The 22917-nt window shown below is 35.7% G+C and overlaps 1 protein-coding gene across 1 annotated transcript in view; it reads left to right on the top strand.

Annotated features, from left to right (window-relative positions):
- Positions 1-45: 45 nt before the first annotated feature.
- The window catches only part of LOC117986592 (monocarboxylate transporter 10-like), a 155350-nt gene continuing 132478 nt past the window's right edge, over positions 46-22917 (top strand). The window contains exon 1 of the mRNA XM_034973455.2: positions 46-136. The gene's annotated coding sequence lies outside the window, so the exon portion shown is untranslated. The remainder of the gene's footprint in view (positions 137-22917) is intronic.

Below are 22917 nucleotides of genomic sequence, written 5' to 3'. Positions count from 1 at the left end.
GGATGTATACTGTATAGAGCCTTGTCTGCTATCAGTGCCTGTGCCGTTTATCAGGCAGTGCCAGTTCGGTAGCGGCATGGTGCGAACGTGCCGTCCCGAGTGATCATTTGCTTTAACGTACGTAACTTTTTGCGAGGTAAGTTAGATAAACTACTTCAATATAAACTCAAAGAAATTTTTGATAAGATGGTATTATATTAATTGATTTTTGTTTATAGAATTCTTCTGAATAAATGCGGTAAACATCTTAAATTTTGTACTTAATTATTATCATATTATAATATCGATAATAATAAGTTAGAAATATCGTAACTTTAAAATCATTGGTACTCACCTTATATCATTTTTTATTTGTTTATGTTAAATATTAAGGAAAGCCAACAGTTAATGCATTCAAAGGCACATTACAATGTTAGGGAACATGATAAATGCTCAACTTATCAAAGGCTATCACAGCTGCACACAATTTTATACCTATTTTTCGAGACTAATTTGAACGTTTATGTTGACTATTAATAGCTACTGATGAAGTTAGAAACGGAATTAAGCTAGCACTGTTAGCGTTTAAAATATAAATAAGGGAAAAAAGGTGACTGACTGATCTATCAACGCACAGGTCAAACTAATGGACGGATCGGACTGAAATTTGGCATGCAGATAGCTATTATGACGTAGGCATCCGCTAAGAAAGGATGTTTGGAAATTAAACCCCTTAGGAGATGAAATAGGGGCTTGAAATTTGTGTAGTCCAGGCGGACGAAGTCGCGAGCATAAGCTATTAAATAATAATACCTACTGTAAAAACATAAAGTACCCTAAGTTAGTAAAGCCAACAACAAAGATTTTTGAATTAACTATTCAGATTTGCAGAAAATCTGAAACATCTTGAGCATATAATATCTCGCTCATGAATTCTAAATATAATAGTAAAACTTACTTAATTAGGTAATTTTGTCTCATTTACATGAATGTACGGCATTTTTAATGTCTCGTAGTCAAAAGTTTACTGAAATTTTAATAAGAAGCCTTCAGAAATACAAAAGTATATTTTTTTTGCTGCCGACAAGTTTTTCTTATTTCATAAATTCTAAGTTTTCTGATTCGTTAAAAGTCTGCAAATATATCTTTGAGAAACAGCTTGTCGAGATTTTTGAATGGAAAATTTTAAAAGCAACCCTTTAAAACTTTAGCTTCACTTCGCAGACGAACAATATTTATGTAAGTATGTATAAGTACTTTACGAAGTTGACTATTTCTTTGATAGTTATTGTTTGGGCATAGCTACTGAAAACAACGTCACTTATTCTGCTAGATTCTTACTCACCTTTTTACTTTAGTACTGTAGTCTGCAAGCCATTTCACTTTTTAGTTCACGATCATCTGATTCAAAAATTTTGACTTTTTGTGACATATCAACGGTTTATTATAATACAAAAATTGAATATTTTCATTTTTAGTCATCTGCTTTCAGCTTATAACTACAAAAAGTTATTTTTTATTTTCTTTATACAAGTCTTGAAATAAGATGAATTTAATGCAGTCATAATATTTTATTTATGCTTTACTTTTGTTTTAAATTGAATATTCAACCTATCGTCATTGGTCTCAACTTATTGATTTTAATTGTAAATCTCAATCATCTTCAAGAATATTATGTTCATTGGTGTATGAGTTACGTTGTTTTACAACCCAGTGGGGACTTTTTGATTTTTCGGGAATTTGTCCCGATCCTGCACCCGTCTCCAGGATGTAAGCTATCTCTGTGAAGTATTTCAACAGGATCAATTCAGTGGTTGAGCCGAAAACAGCATACAGGCAGACAACATTTTCGTATTTAAATAAACTAAGTATAATATTAAAGTAGATATGGATCAGGTACAGTAGTTTCATATTACTATTTTTACAATGGTTTAACTTCAAAGCCAAGAAGAAATAAATGATACGAGTTTTAATGTATAAAACGTCAGTCCTCTTAATTTCCATCGTAGACTCATTTCATTGCAAAGTGTGACCTAGATATCCACTGCGTTATATCAACAGTTCCGTATACAAGATCACGTTTAATTAAAGGAGAGCTTTTGTTTTACTACGAGGACTGAAAAAAACATATATCATCTTGCTTTCTACTTTGTAACGTTAATATCTTTATGCTCTTAACTTTTATTTAAGTACAAGGATATTTCACCGATAGTATATAATACTAGCTAATGCTCGCGACTTCGTCCGCGTGGACTACACAAATTTCAAACCCCTGTTTCACCCCTTTAGGGGTTGAATTTTCAAAAATCCTTTCTTAGCGGATGCCTACGTCATAATAGCTATCTGCATGCCAAATTTCAGCCCGATCCGTCCAGTAGTTTGAGCTGTGCGTTGATAGATCAGTCAGTCAGTCAGTCAGTCAGTCATTCAGTCAGTCAGTCAGTCAGTCAGTCAGTCAGTCAGTCTGTACATTGTACAGCCGCGATAGCTTAAGGTTAAGATGTTCGCCTCGTATTCGGTGGGTCGGGGGTTCGATCCCGGGGACGCACCTCTAGTGATGCACAATATTATCCATATATTTGTCATGTATATATTTGTCATCAACTCTTCAGTATACCACCATAATACCATTCATTTACCATGATTTATTACAATGTGGGATTTCATTCCAGCATCAACCATACCTACTTTTCCACTCCAAGAACCAAGTTTAGGGGCGAAATTGATCAACAAATCAAGCCATAAATTAAAAGTTATAAACTTTTCAATTTAAAAAATTATCCTACAAATTCTCGGCTGTTTATGATTTACTTTTAATTTACTTTCGCAGCAAAAATTTCAGCTAAATACCGTTAAATCTTCGGTCAATTGTTCTCAAATAAATCATTTAACTTTGTATAAGTAGGTAGCTATGCTTAAGAACTTTTAAAACAACCTAAGGAAAAGTTAGATAAGAAATTTGCTCAATTAGCGCACTTAGTCATTATAATTACGCAGTCGAACTTTTTAATTTCTAAAACTTTTCAACTCGATAATGAGCCAGTTTATGTTTTGCATATTTGTAGGTTTTTCAACGTCAGGGCCTTATACCTAATTAATAAATCTTATACCTAACTTCGAAAACAAAATAAAATACACAGAACATAATATTGTTATCAGACATTAAAAACTTTACCTAAGGAGAGAGCTGTACACATCGGGCCCGAATAATATTATTTTAGGGACGTCGACAATAACTGATAGTTATTCATACTTTAATTAGGCAGAGGTGTATGTTTCAACTTACTTAGTAGTTAGTTAGGTATCTATTCAGTTTCAGAATAATTAATTGTAACTTATTAGCATAATATTATTGTCTAACAAGTAATTAAAAGCAAATATTCTTATAGACGATGATAGACTCGTTTTTGACTGTTCAATTAATGAAATGCAAACGAAAAGAAATAACACCAATTCACTAAAGCACTTTCTCCTTAAAAATAATGCGATAACTTCGTCCGCTTGAATTAAGGTTTTCAAAAATCTCGTTACTAATACTATTTAAAGTAAAGCTTATTCTATAAGTGAGTATGACTGTTAGATATATATTTCAACGGGAGGGATTTGAGGGAGGGAGATGTTATTTCGAATTTTAATTTTTAACCTATTGTAGCTTTTTAATCGACTTCCAAAAAAAAACAAGCTTCCAAATTCGGCGTTTATTTTTTGATTGTTCTACATAAATTGGTGAGGTGTAAGTAATATATTATTGTGGTACCAATTCCATTTTCATTATTTTCTTATTTTTGTTTTAAATCTTTTAATATTCAGAGGGCTATAATTCGGCTGCTCGTAGACTTTCTCCTTCAAATATAAGTAGATACTCTTGTCGGTGTAGCTTTTTCAATCGTTATCTATCTCTGGCCTTAAAATAAGTACATTCCACGCTTTCTCTATCTCGCCCTTAATAATTAAACTCTTTCTGCGTTTTTAACCTCGCAATACATTATATTTTAACCGACACCTTAGGGTTCCTTACCCAAAGGGTACCAACGGAACCATATTACTAAGCCTCCGCTGTCCGTCCGTCTGTCTGTCAGCGGGCTGTATCTCATGAACTGTAATAGGTAGGCCTGTATAAAAACGATTTTAATAATTAATCCAAGACGGCGAATCTCAAAATGGCTACCATGCAAAAATAATTAAGGTGTACATAGTGCGTGTACGATGGTACGGATCCCTTATAGCGTGCGAGTCCGATTCGCACTTGACCGGTTTTTTAATGGTTGTTTAAATTTGCTCGCAATGCTTTTTAATACTACTTTTAATTTTGTGAATGGAAAAATAAGTGGAATTACGAGGAGGCTCCAATTTATATAATTGGGCTCGATTGAAAATCAGAGTTTTAGTAGGTACATATGGAGCATTAAAAATACGATGAGGACTGGTTTGGCAGATAAAATTTTAATCCATTGTATTGTTTTTATACTGTACAGTGGAATGAAAGGTAAACAGTTAATTTGCATTGGTTAATAAACTCTTTAAAGTAGTCTACACACCGAAGCCACCCGCGGTGTCGAGGACGCTGGGCTCGTGTACTAATTAATTAACATAATAAAACTTGGTTTGATAAAAGTTTTTATAATAAAGCAGTAAGGTTGCTTGCCAAAAATAAGAAATTAATCTATACTTATCCATACCAATATTTTAAATGCGAAAGTGTGTTTGTTTGTCTGTCTGCTAGCTTTTCACGGCCCATCGTTTAACCGAGTTTGACAAAATTTGGTACAGATGTAGCTTGCATCCCGGGTACGGATATAGCAAGGCTACTTTTTCTCTCGGTAAATCAAAGAGTAGGTACCCACTGGATTTTAAAATCCTAAATCCACGAGGGTAAAGCCACAGGCATCATCTACTAATTAATTTACTATCGATTTTTAAGTGACGATTTAGGTTGAATCCCGTAGGAACTCTTTAATATTCTAGGATAAAAAGTAGCAGGTCGGTCTCTGGGATGCACACTCTTTCTATACCAAACGTGAATTTTTGTAAGCGTATGGGTAGCTCATGAAAATGTAACAGACAGACAGAGACACATTTATAATATTATGGATAGTATGGATTTTCTGTTCACAGAGGTTTAGTATTTTAATTTAAGTGGTAAGTAGTTTTTGTTTGCTCTGATCTCTTATCTTGTAGCTCTGCATGTGGCGTGGACATCGCCCTTCGATATAATTAAAACCGGCCGCTATGAATTTAAGGATCTTTACAGACCGCGCGTTTTTTTTGCCACGCGGTCTGATTTATTTGGGAATCCGTTACGACCAGCGCAAATTAAAACAGGTTTTGAAGTGGAAGACGTAAAGTAGAACAATCTTAATCAGCCACCTTTGATAAAGTGATAAGATAATGACTTTCTTCAAGCATGTACATATTGCAGTTTATTCTCATATTTTCATCATCATCTCAACCGAGAGGCGTCCGCTACTGGACATATTAATATAGCGACTTGTTTAATGTCGTCTATCCACCCAGTGGGCATTCTAGCATTTTCGGACTCACATCGGTCAGTTTTTCGAATCATGTGCCCTGCCCATTGCCACTTCAGCTTCGTTAACCACCTTATTTTTTTATAATTTTAATTTTATCTTGCTTAAGATATATTTAATAGGTTAAACTATCAGAATGACATATTACAGTACAGCTCAGGTGGATCTAAAGTATCGAGATATTGCATGTAACCTACATGTACAATAAGTACATGAGAACCCACACAAATGATATTCCGGAATTTACACCTGAGGGAAGCCGGGGCAGAGTAACTAGGATTCTTAACTGAATAAGATATCGGCGAAACATTCAATAGCAGTAAACACTAGTTTCGCATTGTATTCAACTGTCTGTATTATACAGTGTATACGTGCACTACAAAACAGCAGTCCGACAGACTCTCATACAAATAGAAATATACAGTAAAAATATAAATTCTGTTCAAGCGATTGTTTGGAAAGGTTCTTCCGATAATAATGTTCTGATATGTACTTAATTTCAATAATAAAATTCAGTGTTGCTGGCGGTAAAAAATATGTTCGAGTATAAGCGTCTTTATGAATTCAATTTTAGCGAAACATTTAAATATTTCAGAAATAAAAATCAGCATTTGCATTTTAACAAGCATGCTTGAAAACGATCGATAAGATCTTTAAATTGCAATTAAGATAACAGTTGGTACATTTTTGTGATATTAGAGGACGTTATATTATAGTACAAGATCATACTTTTATTTTTTATTTAAAGTTCTGCCAATAAACTCTACCTTACCTTTACTTTACCTTGCTTTTCTCTTATATTTCTCGTCATCTCTTAAAGATGAGTATACCTGGTAGGTAATTACAGTGGTTATTACTATAGAAGGAAGTCGGTTAAAAAAGAGCTCATTTATGTTCAAATAGTATTTAACTGTAAGTTTCACTGATATTAAGATTATACAAATCTGGTGTCAAGACTGGGCTTTTTATTCCGATTCTGTACCCGAACGTTGCCAACGGGACTACTAAGCCTACGTTGTCCGTTCGGCTGTCCGTATGTCTGTCTGTCAGCGGGCTGTAACTATCTCATGAACCGTAATAGGTATTCACAGAGTGTGTATTTCTATTGCTGCTATAAGTGCTATGACAACAAAAATTTCAAAATGACCGCTTTGCGAATGTTTTTTTTATAATAGGTAGGTAGTGTTAAATCTTGTACGATGAAATGAAATGAAATGAATACTTGACTGAGTTTTTTGATGAACAGCTGCTTAGTTTTGAGAATTATGTATACTTCTCGATATGCATTAATGTAAGTAAAAGATTGTGACAAGATGGAGGAAATATAACTACATAGGTGGATCAAGTTAACGATTGTCGATGTTTTATTTGAAAAAGTTGTCCTTACCTAACGAAGAGTATAAGTTCTGGTTTCCTCTGATTTGTCTCATGTCGAAGTTAAGTTGCGCATTGCATAAACAAGAGCGCCGACTGTATAGTTTTTTTCCCAGTTTGTAATATACGAGAACTTATTCAATGTACCTAACCATTAAAAGCACTTATCGGCTTCGTTTGTTCTCTACGTAAAAGCGGATCCATTTTTTTGAACATTTTACGAATATATTTGTACTTTTTAATAAGGATTATAGATCAAGCCTCTAAATACATTACATTGATTTTACTTAGTATGCGAGTTGAATTACCCTTATAAGAAAATTGTAAGTACTCAAATGAGGTATGGTAATAGATTCATAGAAGCAGATTTAAATTTTTGCCTTCATTAGGGTATGTTGGTATTAATTACAATACTTTTAACTAATGATTTTTGTATAAAATCAAGTGTTTACTTATATTGTAGTATATTGGGTGTTAAAATCGGAATATATGAATATAGTAGGTATATAGTTATTCATGGTATTATTATTATTAAAGTTTATACAATTACAAATACGTAAACGGATTCTATTAATAACATTTCATCTGTAAAGAATTTCATAAACAGTTTTATTAACACAATATCAGATAAATGAGCAGACTGGTAGACAGGGAAAGGAATTTAGTGAAATTCCAGCAAAAGTAATAAGGAAATGTAAAATTGCGAACATTGAAATTAATTATAAGCAATAAAAGCCAAATATGAAGTTCATTGCCATTAAATTAAATTAATAAAGATAACTTTGTTAACGAATTCCGTTTCAATTAAGTTTCAATATTAAAACAAAGCGCGCCGCCACTATCTTATGGCTCAATAAAGGTGACCCAGTCGTTTTTAAGGTCGGAATCGAACGGGTAGTTTTGAAAATCGGTATACATAAACATATTCAGTTCTTCTTCCACAAGCCGCTTCAGAACCTTGAGGAATCACCGCCAACTCGAAAAATACACCCCATTTTGATTTTTGCAGATTTTCAAGTTTTTGCAGTATTAAACGTTCTGAATAGATACAAAAATTAGAATTTATTAAATTTTAGATAAGCTATAAATCTATTAAGCCTTCTCCCATAAATGTGAAAATTTTGAGGTTATATAATATAATTATTATAGGTATTGGTAAAGACATATACTAGACGGCTACCGAAAGCATACTTGACACTTCATTTCTTTTCATGGAATAAAATATATTTTCAAATAACGCCTAGAGAACCGACTACTCCCATTTCTTTCAAGAGGAACCTACCCATGAAACTTTGTCACATGAATTTGTCGGGCATACAAACCAATGACGTAATTACACCTTTCTTATGCATTCATTAATCATCATCGATAAGGAAAATGTTTGACTTAGCGTTGAGTCTTAGATAACTCAGGAACTTCACAACTCTGTTCCTACTTCACCATTCTATCACAAAACAGCGTGCACAGAGAAACCGTGAACGTCGGCATCCTCTCCAACGGCAACGGCAACCTCTAAGGTATGGAATGCCCTTCTGGCGTCCGTGTTTCCTGCCACGTATAAACCCTAAAAACCTTCAAGGCAACAGTAAATAGGCATCTTCTAGGCAAGCGCACTCCAACCTATCATCATTGTTTCTTTAAGCGTGATTGTCGTCAAGCGCAAGCCTATCAACCAATAAAAAATAACAACGAGCATAGCGTGTAAAGAAGGGAACTGCATCGGTGCAACTGCAGCTATCAATTGACTGCGCAGTTCACGTGCAGTCAGCGTGTAATTCTACAGGCACATAGTCGGAACTGCACCCCGTCAACAACACCTGGATTTTGCAGTCGATCCGCAGTTTCTGGCTTGTACTGCTTATAAGTAGTACTCATTTATTCAAAATCATTATGTCATTTGCTAGGTCGACCACATTGTGCGAATTGTAGACGAATTTTAATATGCAACTACACTTACAAGGCTCGAGTGGCCAGCTCACATTCCATCGAGTACGCTCGCCACTCGTGCGATCCACATTGCTATGCTAGTGACGGGACTGAACTTCACTTTCGGACTGCATATGATTATTTTCTTTTTTTTTGCGTTTTTGTCCATTAACGCTGAGTTACCCCAATGAAATTTAAAAAAATAATCGGAGATTATACTAATTTAATCACGAGGTTCCATAGGATTCTTGAGATTAAATTAGTTTAATCTCTACTTAAAATTTTCACTGTTTTGAACAGCTCAGCGTCAGACACGTAAATAATAACTTTTACTTCTTAAGGCGTTTATAACATCACATTTGATTCAAATGCCGTCTCATTTTTAACCCCCGACGCAAACAGAGGGGTGTTATAAGTCTATCTGTGGCGTTTGAGCACTATGATTAGTGCTCAAACGGATAGACCGATTTCAATGCGGTCTCTGTTATTCAAAAGCCTATTTAATCTAGATGTTTCTTAATTATGTTTGATGAAAATATATTTAACCGTTTGAGGCTTATCAACTGTTTTCCCATCCAGTGTAGAGATCTCAGTCATCCAGTCAGTTCTACCAAGTTTTCGGTGCGTAGATGTGCAGGTGTATTGCTTCACTTGCACTGCTGAGGGGATTTCGATGTAATCTTATACCGATTACCGCTTGTTCTAGCGACTCCCCGCGGCTCGCTTGATGTCACCTACCCGTCTAGTTAATGGGAGAGTCTTCTAACATTACACTTTCCGGTGTAGTTCGCCATTTCATCACCCTGGGAGCAATAATAAAATACACTAAAATGAAACTGCAGCTATTTTACATGAACAATATGAAATGCAGAAAAAACTAAACGGACCGCGAAATCGTCACAATATTTTGTTTCGTAACTCCAACAGAATTTCTAGGAGTTATTTTTCTGTTATCAACCTGTTGTAGTTAACCCTTTGTATTACAGAGGGTTACAAACTATGATATAAAAATAATCAACTAGTTAATGTGACCGTAATCAATATTTTGCGATATATTTGGATTTTGTATACTTTCTAGCAAATGCTTATATTATAGCCTTATTATAACTTAGGTACCAACCACAACTTCCCTTCTTTTTGTTTCGAGATACAGTAGTTTTATATTGGTATGTTTTCTGATAAGCTTACATTTGTTTATCGCGAAGTTGTATAATAAATCTTACAACTAACTTAAAGAACTGTGTAAGTATTCATTTGTTCTAGTTTCAGGGAAGTCAATGGAGTAGACAGAATTCCTAGTCACATAATCTAATGTTAGTGAGATAGATGGTTCTGTTAATTTTTAGATGTTGAAAACAATATAAATATTACAAACTGACCAGTTGTATATAGTATAGTACAGGTACAGGTTAATAAAAAGAATTTGATCTATTGATGTGAAAAGGGGTTTAAGAAGAAAAGATCGGCTTCACTGTTAAAAACTGTGAGCTCAATAAAAGGATGCCAAATTCTATTAAAGTTGCTTTAAGCGTACCTACGAAATTGGTGATTTAAGAAACATAATATTTAACTGAAATAAATACGTACTTAACTTATTTTCAGCAAGAAAATGTCATTAAAAAAAAAGATCTTTTGATCCGGATTGATGCATTTTCAATCTAAAAAAAATGTATCTAACTAATGAATAAATTTGATATTTTAGCAGATTCCCAACATAAAAACTCGCTTGATGTCACCTACGAATGTAACGTGAAAACGTATTCATTACTTAGATAAATATTATTTGGCGATTGAAAAATCGACCCTTAAAATAGGTAGGTATGCACTTCAAATTGGTAGATGCACCTAAACAGGGAACAACTTGGAACTCCAGTAAATATTCACATCCCAAACACGTCGTCGATTTTCATTGAAACAAAGTAACACTTAGAGGAACAACATATCCAGTCTCAAGTATTTCTTCATTACAGCTGAGCACTTTGTTTGCCTCTGGCATGGTCGTCATTTAATTCGTTAGGAAGTCTAGGGTAAGCTTTAAAGCGGTCATCCGCGTGCCTCTATGTCTGCATAATACCCCCATAACTGGATCAACAAGGAATTTTTTCATCGTCCTACCGTATATTGTTAAATACATAAAGCCTGTAACTCGGTAAATAGTAACAATCTATATAATATATAAAAGGAAAAGCTGACTGACTGACTGACTGATCTATCAACGCACAGCTCAAACTACTGAAGTGATCGGGTTGAAGTTAGGCACGCAGATAGCTTTTATGACGTAGACGTCCGTTAAGAAAGTCGTCCATCCTTTATAGAGGTTGAATTTTTGAATATTCAACCCCTATAAAGGGGTGAAAAGGGGTTTGAAATTTGTGTAGTCCACGCGGACGAAGTCGCGAGCATAATCTAGTACAACATATAACTGACTAGCTGATGCCCGCGACTTCGTCCGCGTGGAATTAGGTTTTTCAAAAATCCCGTGGAAACTCTTTGATTTTCCGGGATAAAAAGTAGCCTATGTCACTCTCTAGGTCTTTATCTATACCCATGCAAAAAATCACGTCCGCTCCGTTGCGACGTGATTGAAGGACAAACCAACAAACCAATAAACTAACAAACCAACAAACAAACACACTTTCGTATTTATAATAAGGGTACTGATTTTGATAAGTTATAAATTAATGTGAAACAAAATAGTAGGTATATTATTTAGTATAGCCGCTGGATTCAGGCGGCGCAAGACTGTAGCGTGTGGAAGTCACTACAAGAGACCTATGTCCAGCAGTGGACGTCTATCGGTTGTTGTTTTAAGATGATGATGATGATAACTTAGTAAATAATAGTAAACTTAGTAATAATATAATAAAAATAATCTCAAGCACGTACCTAGGTCCTAGGGTCCCTTTATAACGTTTACACACGCTAAGGATACAATTTTAGAAATTGCACTATAGAAAAGCTAGGGGAGGGAGTTTTAGCAGTAAAATAGGTACTAATAACGCGACAACATTTTAATAGCACGATGGGGAAACCTGGATTCAAAGAGTAGTTAATAACAGTTTTAAGTTAAATGTTAAAGGAGCAAGTTCCAATTAGTTGCCATAGAGTACACATTTTATATGCTGCTGGTGCATGACTGTGAGTGGCGTGAATATGAAGTGATTTCCATCGTGACAGTATTTTAAATTGCCTGCCGGTAATATTTAAAAATTCTTATCAATTTATAGGATTATTTTTATATTTTATCGATAAAAGCTTGACCGTGTTTCCATATAGCACCCAAGTTATTAATAGGAAGGAAGTAATATTTAATTAATTGAATTAAATTAAATTAATTAAATAATTATTATTTAAATTAACCCTTAATTGAAATGCCAGTACGAAAAGGGTAAGTAAGGCTTTTGTAATGGATTTTCAAACAGCTTCTTGGAAAGGTTTCAGTATGAGGAAAGCCATCTACTTAATTAGAATAGAAATTGCAGTAGCTGCGGTTTTCGGTAGACCTAACAACTGACTGGTTATGTAACGCTGACAATTGACAATTTCTGGAAACAACTAGGTAGTCCTACTCGTTAATTGGACAACAGTGTCCTCATATTTAGAGCCTCAATAGCGCAATGGTTAAGGAGATGCTGTACATGACCAATCTTATTAAAAAGAAAAATCTGGTAAAATGCGAATCTGACTCGCACACGAAGGGTTCCGTACCAACGTACATGATATACCTAACACATATTTTATGTACAACATTGCAAGTTGATGACGGACAGCGCCATCTATTATGTGATTTAGTAAACTAATTATTTTTTCGAACAAATTTTCATTTTTTGTGATGTAACCATAAATTCACGGTTTTCGGATTTTTTCCTTTACTTGTGCTACTAGTCAAATTTCACGATTGTAGTTCAACGGGAAATACCCTATAGGTTTTGATTCTTTTTTCTCGACAGACAAGCTGGACTGTGGAACCCTCAATAAACAAAAATATAACAGTTTCGTCTTTTCTTTGCATTGATGTGTGATTGTAAAGGTTCGTACGCACCTGAGCGGCGCGGCGCGGCGCTTCAGTCCGACTGCAGAACGCGTCACCTCAGGCCGCTCGACGGTGCCTACCGCACTACAACTTCAGTACGCGGCACCTCGCGTCACTTGCGCGTCACTTTTATACCCGTTCGCGTACGAGCGCGAAGCGCCGTGCCGCGCCGCTGGGTATGTCGCACTAGCGTCACTGCACTGCGCGTCGCTTCGCTGCGCTTCAAAATATTCTCTCCAGCCGTGCCGCGCGGCAACGCGCGGTGAAGCGCTGTGCAGCGCCGCTCTAGTGCGATATGCGCCATACAAAATGATAGAAATGATATTTTGACGCTCTGTGCCGCGACGTGCAGCTCGCTGAAGCGCCGCGCCGCGCCGCTCAGGTGCGTACGAACCTTAAAGGTTCGTACGCACCTGAGCGGCGCGGCGCGGCGCTTCAGTCCGACTGCAGAACGCGTCACCTCAGGCCGCTCGACGGTGCCTACCGCACTACAACTTCAGTACGCGGCACCTCGCGTCGCTTGCGCGTCACTTTTATACCCGTTCGCGTACGAGCGCGAAGCGCCGTGCCGCGCCGCTGGGTATGTCGCACTAGCGTCACTGCACTGCGCGTCGCTTCGCTGCGCTTCAAAATATTCTCTCCAGCCGTGCCGCGCGGCAACGCGCGGTGAAGCGCTGTGCAGCGCCGCTCTAGTGCGATATGCGCCATACAAAATGATAGAAATGATATTTTGACGCTCTGTGCCGCGACGTGCAGCTCGCTGAAGCGCCGCTCCGCGCCGCTCAGGTGCGTACGAACCTTAAAAAGGGAAACACTAAAAAAGTAAAGTGTAACCGATAAACCGAGCCAATGCCAAAGCTTACGAGTAATAGGTATTGATCCCAAATGGTAATCCGATATGTGTCCTCAGCAATTACTTTAGGTTCTCCTTATTTCTGACAGCCCGTTGACCCATCTATCATTGTTATTATCCTTTTCTTACAGATTGCATTGAGTTGAGTGCCATCATGAGAAATGCGTTAGCAGTATGACCTAATTAGGAGTAACCGGTAAGCGGGGCAAATATTATGACGTCTCATTTGAAATATTTGTCCCGCTTGTCTTAATGCTTATGTCTGTCTGCAGTCACAGTTCACGACCGCGACAGTGGGGTACTTCTAACAATACGTCGAGGCTTCGATGTCACTGACAGGTGTTAAATATTAGTATATTTGACCCAGGTAGCTCTAAGGTACAGTGCGACAAGGCTCTCTTGGCACTTGAATGACATTGAGGGGGGGCGCTGTTAGAAAACAAAGGTAGAATATTCAAACAAGAACAAAGGGGACACTAGACATCGTTAGCTGCAATTTGCGTCACGCGCAAAAATTTTACAATGATTTCACGTCACCATAGCATAGCCTAATATTTGACATAATATTTCGTCGATTCAGGATCAAACCGAGAGTTCCCTCACTGTAGTTCACTCTGGTTGGCGTGCTACCAAATTCTTACAAGATGTTTCACCGTGTTTAATTGCCTCACATAGTGACAAAAGGGCTGGCTAATGTTCGCGCAAAGAATCAGCCTGGCTGTTTAGCGCGGAAGTGCAGCCAGTATTCTTGGCGCCATTCCACTCGGGCATGATTTGAACAGTAATTAGATAAAGCTAGCTTTAATTTTTATTTTAACGTTTTAATAAAGAAATAATATCTAATTAATTATTTACAACAATATTTTCAATAAGCAAACATTTGTCATTAAGATGTGCACTTTGAAATAAGAATTAAGTGTTGCTAGCTTGTTTAATCTGTATTCATTTACCTTTTCGTTTACCTGTTAAACTAATTAAAGCAAATACGGTTAACGTACTTTATATTTTTGTTATTATACTACACAGTACAACAGTTGAGAATCGTGTACCTATTGTACAGTCTAACTATTGTGTCTATTACTTGCATCCGTGTCTTGCAAAGCGCATTAAGCTCCTGAATCCGCTGAAGTAAGTATTATAACTAGCATCTGGTCTTAGTAGAAGTTATTCTAAGCCTGTATGCTCGAGTGGTTGAGATTACAACTGATCCATGTGGTTCATGTAAACTCCATAAGTCCCATTATGTAACCATTGATCATTATTATTGTCAACTGAGTGGCCCCCACTGCTAGACATAAATCTCTTGTAGGGATTTCCACCCGCCATAGTCTTCCGCCGCCTGAATCCAGCGACTCCCTGCAACTCTTTTGTTATCATCTGTCGTTTTCAAAATACGTCACCATTAATCTGGCTAAATATAACAGTTAGACATCATGAACTATTAATTCGATAATATTAGAAAAGTATTAACAGAAGATAACAAGAATTGTATTTCTATAGGTTGTTCCGAAAAATTGTTAGCTCGAATCTCTTTATTCTAAAAACTATTTTGAATTAATGGCTAATTTCAATACAGATCTCTTTGCTGAAAATAATTTAATAAGTAAATTCCTGAAGAAGATCACAAATCTGTCACAATTTTGATTGCAACAATGGACGTCAGGCGAGGAGTTTTTCGGGCTGCCTCCCGCAAGTACCTACGGTATGTGTGTGTGCGGTACGGTCCCACGTAAAGGTGTCAGGGTATTTCAGCTGCTAAGACTTCTTTTCACAGACATATCAAGTTCAGCCACAACCTATACGACAGGAAATACGAAACTAGAAAATTCACTATAATGCGGTCTATAAAAATACAGTCAAGCGAGATTTTACTATAAATCCTAACGATCTACCTGAATAATATATATAAATAAATGTCCTGACTCACTGACTGACTGACTTATCTACGGCCAGCTTAAACGCTTGGACCTAGAAAGCTGAAATTTCGCACAGAGGTTCCCTTTATAATACAGCCAAGCAAGGGCGGATTCTTCGAAATTCTCACGGTAAAAAAACTGCGGAGGGTCCCTAATTTTTAATATTCTTTATTTTAATCTCTAATACAAACCATTGATTGGATTGGACTTGTGGTTTGTATGGAAATCACGAACCTCAAGAATGAGGAACTGAATTTTAATATTTAACACCACCCCCAAACCATGTAGTCCCGTTGTCCCCGTTAGCCGTATCCCCGTTAACGGGGACATCGGGATTTGAATTAAATTATTAAAAACTTATCCCGTTGTCCCCGTTGTCATTTCCGTTTAACGGGGACATCGGGATTTGAATAAAATTATTAAAAACTTATCCCGTTGTCCCCGTTATCAATTCCCCTTCAACGGGGACTGCGGTAAATGAACAAAATTGTTAAAAACTCTTTCCGTTGTTTTCGTACTCTGCCCCCTTTAACAGTATCCGAGAGTCGACATTATTATTTAATTAAACTAAGTACCTAGGTACCATATGCACAGTTTTTTCACTGTAATTAAATCGTTTAGTAAAAACCATAAACACGGAGGTGCTTAGCTTTAAATTATCTTCTTCTTCTTATATCTAACGCAGGTATATTGTCAAAGTAGTGATATTATAATTAAACGGTAGATTGTCAATCGACTTCATTTTTAACAATTTAACGGTCTGGTTTTAGTGGTATTGTAATATCACGGGATCATTATAGCGACATTATAATAAATCTAGGTATATTACTGGCTCCCATGACACAGTTTCTTCTTCTTTGGGAGCCAGTGGTCAAAGTCGTATGTGCCAAATCTTTTTGCAAATAAAGATATTTATTTATTTATTCATTCATTATTTATTTATTATGAGTGAAGTTGGCAGTCGGAGACGTCGAGCATTCTGATTGGTCAAAAAAGTCCTCCTCCAGAAAAGTGTCTTATTACTTTCTATGATATTAGTACAATAGTTTGTGATTTTTTACTTATAACTCTATGATTGCAAAATTGACATTCGAAACGGCCAATCAGAGACGGCCTCATAATGACCAGCAAATTGTCAAAATATCATTGCCTTACAATATCACTATAGTGTCCCCGTGACATGACAATGACACTAAAATCAGACCGTTAAATTTTGAGAAATGAAGTCGATTGACAATCTACCGTTTAATTATAATATCACTACTGAAATTATAATATCACTGCTTTGACAATATACCTGCGACATTGTAAGGGTGGTAAATTGGACGGAATAGAAATATACCCGGATACGGAATAATCTACCACCTTACAAAGATTAGAGGAAAAAAAAAATAATTTTAATTGACTTTACTTGATCTATCTACCTAGTAAAGAATAGAAGCTAGCCGTCGACTCCCTTGTAATGCATATGAGGTGTTATAAATGAAATTTGCTAGATGTTAGGCAAAATTGTTTTTAATGTAACTTTTACCGGGGTCGCTTAATACAGAATGATGGCTAATAATGCTTAGTTATTCTAGCTTAATGCCAAGACTTAATTTAGATACATTAGAATGACTTAGGTAGATAGTACATAAGATCTATGTTTTAAATTTAAGATGCCATTGGCATGGAATAGACAATGACACAGTAAAATTCATAAAATTGTTTCAAAATAAAAGCTCAGTAGTAAAGACAGGGTTCTTACTGTACACATACACTAAGAAGGTTCACTAAACTGTTGCAGGATACAAACATTTTGCTTACTTGTAGGTGCGAAGACTGCAAGGTAGCTGGACGGCATCGACCAAGATCCAAAACTCAATTGAACTTGATTCTTCACAACCGAAATGTTTCATTACAAAGATTTTCACCAAGTCTTATCCATAGCAATTAAGTTGTCAACGTGAATGTGCAAAAGAAAAAAATACGAAAACCGAAAACGCAAACGGAAAACTAAAACGTAAATACGAAAACCCTGTAACAAAGAAAAACAAGATTATAATTTGTGCTGTGTGAAAATTTCGACACGTGGAATTTTCCCGATCAAACACAACTCACCTATTGAACTCCTGGCCACCAATGGTTTTCAGAAGTCCACCCACAACCCATTATCCTCATTTATTTGGGAAGTTAAAATAACTGGAACTGAAAGAAATCATGAGATTAGGATTTTCTCTAACCAAACCGCCATTTTGTCGAATCCACATTACTTGATTTTTCACTCACCATAACTGATGAAACATTGAAAATACGTTAGGATGACTAAAATTTATGACTATTGTATTTTTCCAGGCGAAGCCATGGGCGAAAAGAAGTGAGATTTTCCTGGAACGAAAAAAATTCGTCTTCACATGTTGACTCCAGGAAAATTCTAAATCTCAGCAATCGGTGTTGCCAGACGCAACCCGAGTGTCGCCGCTCTCAGTTAGTTTGATCATGAAGCCAATTCATTTTTGAATATTTGCGGAACCTAAGGATATATTATAAGAACCGTTTTGTTAATGACTTAACAATAAACAAATGATATTATGGTTTTATTTAATTATTTTGTTTTATTTTTTACGACAATTGACAACGAAGCAAACGCCATCTATTGTGGCTCGAATGAACTCTGAACATCGACCCACGCGTAGTTCTGCACCTTGATGCTAGGTGGCACCAACATACTTTGAACAAAATTGATTTTTATTAAAAGCGAAACGCTAATTAGTAGTTCAAAATTTACAACGTCACAACATATACACGCTGAAATTTTAATGGTTGTTTTCCCCAAAGCAAAATGATTGTGTTGTGGTATTACAATCGATTTATAAATATAAAAAATTATTAGAGTCAAAAATGACAAATTTACAATCGAGAAAAGACCTCGAGAGAGACCTCGAACCAATAGTGATACCACGTGCGTGCAGGCTAGTTTATGCCATATCACTACGCGCGAGAGCTTATTTTGCTCGAAACTTTTTCACTTTATTGACAGCGCGGTTCGAGTGGATGTACCTACCCACTATTCACGTTACATCTAGGAAGGTACTACTGTTTCTCATACTTTAGAGTTGTCGATTTTACTTTTGTACTTATTTTTCAAGTTTAACTCAAAATTTACATAGTACTACTGAGGGCAAATCGTTGTGCTGCGGGAAGACAAGCACTAAAATTTCACCGTGTATATAGAAATATCACTCACTCACTGAAGTGAAAATCAACATTTAGGTTATTAAGTTTAAATAATAAAAATCTGTATAAGTCAGTTTGGGAAATTCCCCTCGTAAGGGTGGTAAAATAGTTTTATAGAAAAGTTTTAAATATTGTTATTTTAACTTGCAATTTGAAACGTAAGTTCTTTCTAGGGGGTAGGTATCAGATAAGAAGATTCCCCCTATGGGGATGAAAGGGGGGGTCAATGGTTGTATGAAAGTCCTATGTTTTTGAAGTTAGAGACGTGAAAATTGTCATTTAGGTTACTAGTTTTAAATAATAAAATCTGTATAAATCATTTTAGATAATCCCACGACTTCGTCCGCGTAAAATTTCTAGTTTCTCATGAGATCAGAAATTTTCCCGCTGCAAAAGGCGTCACTAACCTACTCACCTTAAGGCACAGAACCCAGAATACCTAAATGCCAATTTTCATATCTCTTACTTCAAAAACATAGGTTTTTCATGTAACCTTTCAACCCCCATTTCACCCCCTTAGGAGTGTATTTTCGCAAAATCTTTCTTTATCAGATACTTTTTTAAAAAAAAAATACCAACATAAAGAATGTTTAACAAATCTAATTTAAACACAGCAAAAAACCACGAAGGTTTAAAAAGTGTGTCATTCCGTCTATTTCTTAATACATAATAATAGTGCTTCTATAAATAATTTACATTGTTTATAGCACTTATTACATTACATTTGATACAAAAACTTACCCCTTAAAAAGAATATTCGCTTACAAAATTTCATCTCCTATTCTACCAACCTTAAGAGGGGAGTTTCCAAAATAACTCAAGCCTATTGGCGATTTTCATACCTGTAACTTCAAAAACATAGGACTTTCATATAACCTTTTAACTCCAATTTTACCTCTGTAAAAAAACCTCTATGTTTTCGTAAAAAAAAACTTAGATAAGCGTAGGAGTTGCAAGTTTATTACGGTTCCTAGTTTGTCTGTCGTGGAAATCACCGTTTTTTTGTAACGGAGAATGTTGTCTAACAAAAATTATATTATTGTAAATATATTGAGAAGCTACTATCTACTATAAGAATATCTATTTCCTTAAATTTCTCTCCTAGGGAATCACGCGGTTTTAAATTATAAATTGCACGTATTGCCTTTTTTTGTAATACGAATTTTTTTCCAATATCTGCTGCTTTACCCCATAGCAAGATTCCGTAAGACTGTGGAATTGATCTCGGATACTGTTAACGGGGACAGAGTACGGAAACAACGGAAAGAGTTTTTAACAATTTTATTCATTTACCGCAGTCCCCGTCGAAGGGGAATAGAGAACGGGGACAACGGGATAGATTTTCAATAATTTTATTCAAATACTGTTGTCCCCGTTAAACAGAAACGACAACGGGGACAACGGGATAAGTTTTTAATAATTTAATTAAAATCCCGATGTCCCCGTTAACGGGGATATGGATAACGGGGACAACAGGACTACACCCCCCAAACGAATATTTCTCCATAATATCTTTAGCGTCCAATCTATGATAAACTGTTACTTATCATAGGCAACCAGAAACATAACAAACAACAATAATGTTTATGAGTTATGACATTTCCACGTTCCGACAACTTAACTTCCTTAGACGTTATAGGTGCCTAATTAATACAATAATAATATTTTTCATGAGCTTTAGGCAGTGGTCCGACCGCCGGCGAGAAAACGACTAACTATCGGCGATTTTCTCTCTCAAGAAACGCGCAATAAATATACATTCCGTGTAAACGAAAGAGATGCATATATCAAAAGTTGCTCTCTGACTGTTCACACTGCCAGTGACGACTCGCTTTACTAGTTTTGTCACTGAGCGACGAGCTTTCAAAAATAAACTCGCTCAGCGATATTCGTTCAGCGATGCTCGCTCGCTTGAAAATTCGAAATTCGAACGGAAAGTTTGAGGAATGGAATTGTTAGTTCAAGTCATCTATGATTCAGTGGGTCCAAGTATCGTGGAATGTTTTTCAGTCATTCTAGTTCCATTATCCAAGTTCATTGTTGCTGGTATAGAGAGCAAAGCCTGATGATGGGCGAACGTAATAATTATGAATGCGGCAGTCTCTAGCTTTCTATGTTTTATCTCGCCCCTTGTTACAAGAAATTTAAATACAGATTTGGCCAGTGAGATTTGGGATTGTTTTTCTTGGGTAAATTACGTTTTGATGAGGTAGGAAATTAATGTTTTTATTATTTTTGCAAATTGTAATTGGTGCTTTTATTGCGATTCTTGTTGTTTAAATCAAGGTTATTTTGACTTGATAGTGAGATTTTTTTTCAGTTTCTTATATTTTGGCTAAAAAGTTAAGTTGAATCAACATCCGATTTAAAAAAAAGGCTTACACGATATCATTGGTTTCAATGTAAGTTTAAATTAGCATAAGCCTCCCCTGAATTTATTTACTTTCGTCTGCGCGCTAAAGTAGTTTAGTTTAGTAAATTAATAGTTGCATCAGAAGACGAAGCTGCTATCAATTAATTAGACAATGTGAAAAATCTTTTACATTCGTAGAGACAGGGCTGATAAGTGTGGACAGCGACCCAAATTATGTCCGCCTGGCTTTGACAGACAGGGCTGTCCCACGTGATAAATCAGACTGGAATACCCTTCAGATGATAAATTCTTGTAACGTGGAACAGGAAACATGTTTTATTTCTTTGAAATACACATATAAAATTAGGTTTGGAACAAGTTAAGACTTTATGACTTATGGTGCAGAAAATGTAGAGATTTTGCGTGGGTGCTCTACAATATTCCATCCATGGGCTTATTTTTGAAATTCATATAAATATTATAAATGCTTAAGTGTGTGCCTGTTACTTTTCACAGCTCATCAGTTGAACCGATCTTGACAAAAGATTCAGAAATATGCAGCATGCATCCCGAAGACGGACTTAGGCTACTTTTATTTCATATCGCAAAATTAAAGAATTCTCATGGAATTATTAAAAAACCTAAGTCCAACCAGACAAAGTCGAGAGCATCATCTATACTGACATCGTACCTAGGTCTGCAATTATTATTGTTCTGTTTTATATTTTTCAGTAGATACTCGTAACAATTATTAACACTTTAAAATCTAAATAGATTTACAAGTACATTCATAGTATTTGAGTGCTTTGGAATCCTAAAAGTTCATTTCAATTAACAACTTTTATAATCTATTCCAAAGCGTAAAAACTAAAAAGGTAGTTTTATTGTAATATTTTCATTTAAAAAAGTTAGTAAAATCATGAATATATAGGTACATATTTGTAATGTTTCGTATTAAATCTGATTAACACAGTGATATTATAATAGATTGTCTTAGTTTGGTAAAGTACGCAGAAATTTATGACCATAATATAGGATTCACGAGACGGCACAAATTGCTCTTCGTGACCGTGAACCTATCTCGAGTAGGTATATTCGCTTGACGCCCCTACAAAACTGATATACTTCTTCTGATCATCTGGTTTCAAAAATATCGATACCTATATCTATTTGAAATAATATGAAAAAACACCTACTATGTAGGTACATTTTTTATTGGTAAGCATCGATTTTTATACAGATTCTTTAATGAGTTAATGACCATGTTATTCTACCATTTACCTAAGGTTGGAATCGAACGGTGAAAAACGGCTTACTTCCACGCATAAGGAATCGGGGCTCTTGGGAAATATACCTACACCATTTTGCAAATGCTTGCATAATAATTATTGAAAACTATCTATAACACTACCTCTGAGCACTACCTATACTTAGACACCTACTAACTATACTATAAATTATACGACTTTAGGATAATAATAAAGTTTAACTTCAAAATTAAAGTTTACAAAATTCTAGACAAAAAAGTTCTTCGTAAACATTATGAGAACTTAAGAACTTTTTGCTGAAATGAATTGCTGAGAAATTTAAACACATAAGGGTAACACATAGGGATAAAAGGTAAACATGGAATCTAGAACTTTCAATATCGTAACCTCTCGTACCAAAAATATTGGCGTACTAGCTGATGCCCGCGACCTCATCCGCATGAAATTAGGTTTTTAAAAATCCCGTGGGAA

The sequence above is a fragment of the Maniola hyperantus genome, chromosome 11 (genome assembly GCF_902806685.2).
Source record: "Maniola hyperantus chromosome 11, iAphHyp1.2, whole genome shotgun sequence".
Classification (NCBI taxonomy): Eukaryota; Metazoa; Arthropoda; class Insecta; order Lepidoptera; family Nymphalidae; genus Maniola; species Maniola hyperantus.
This window is presented reverse-complemented; position numbering and strand designations above follow the sequence as displayed.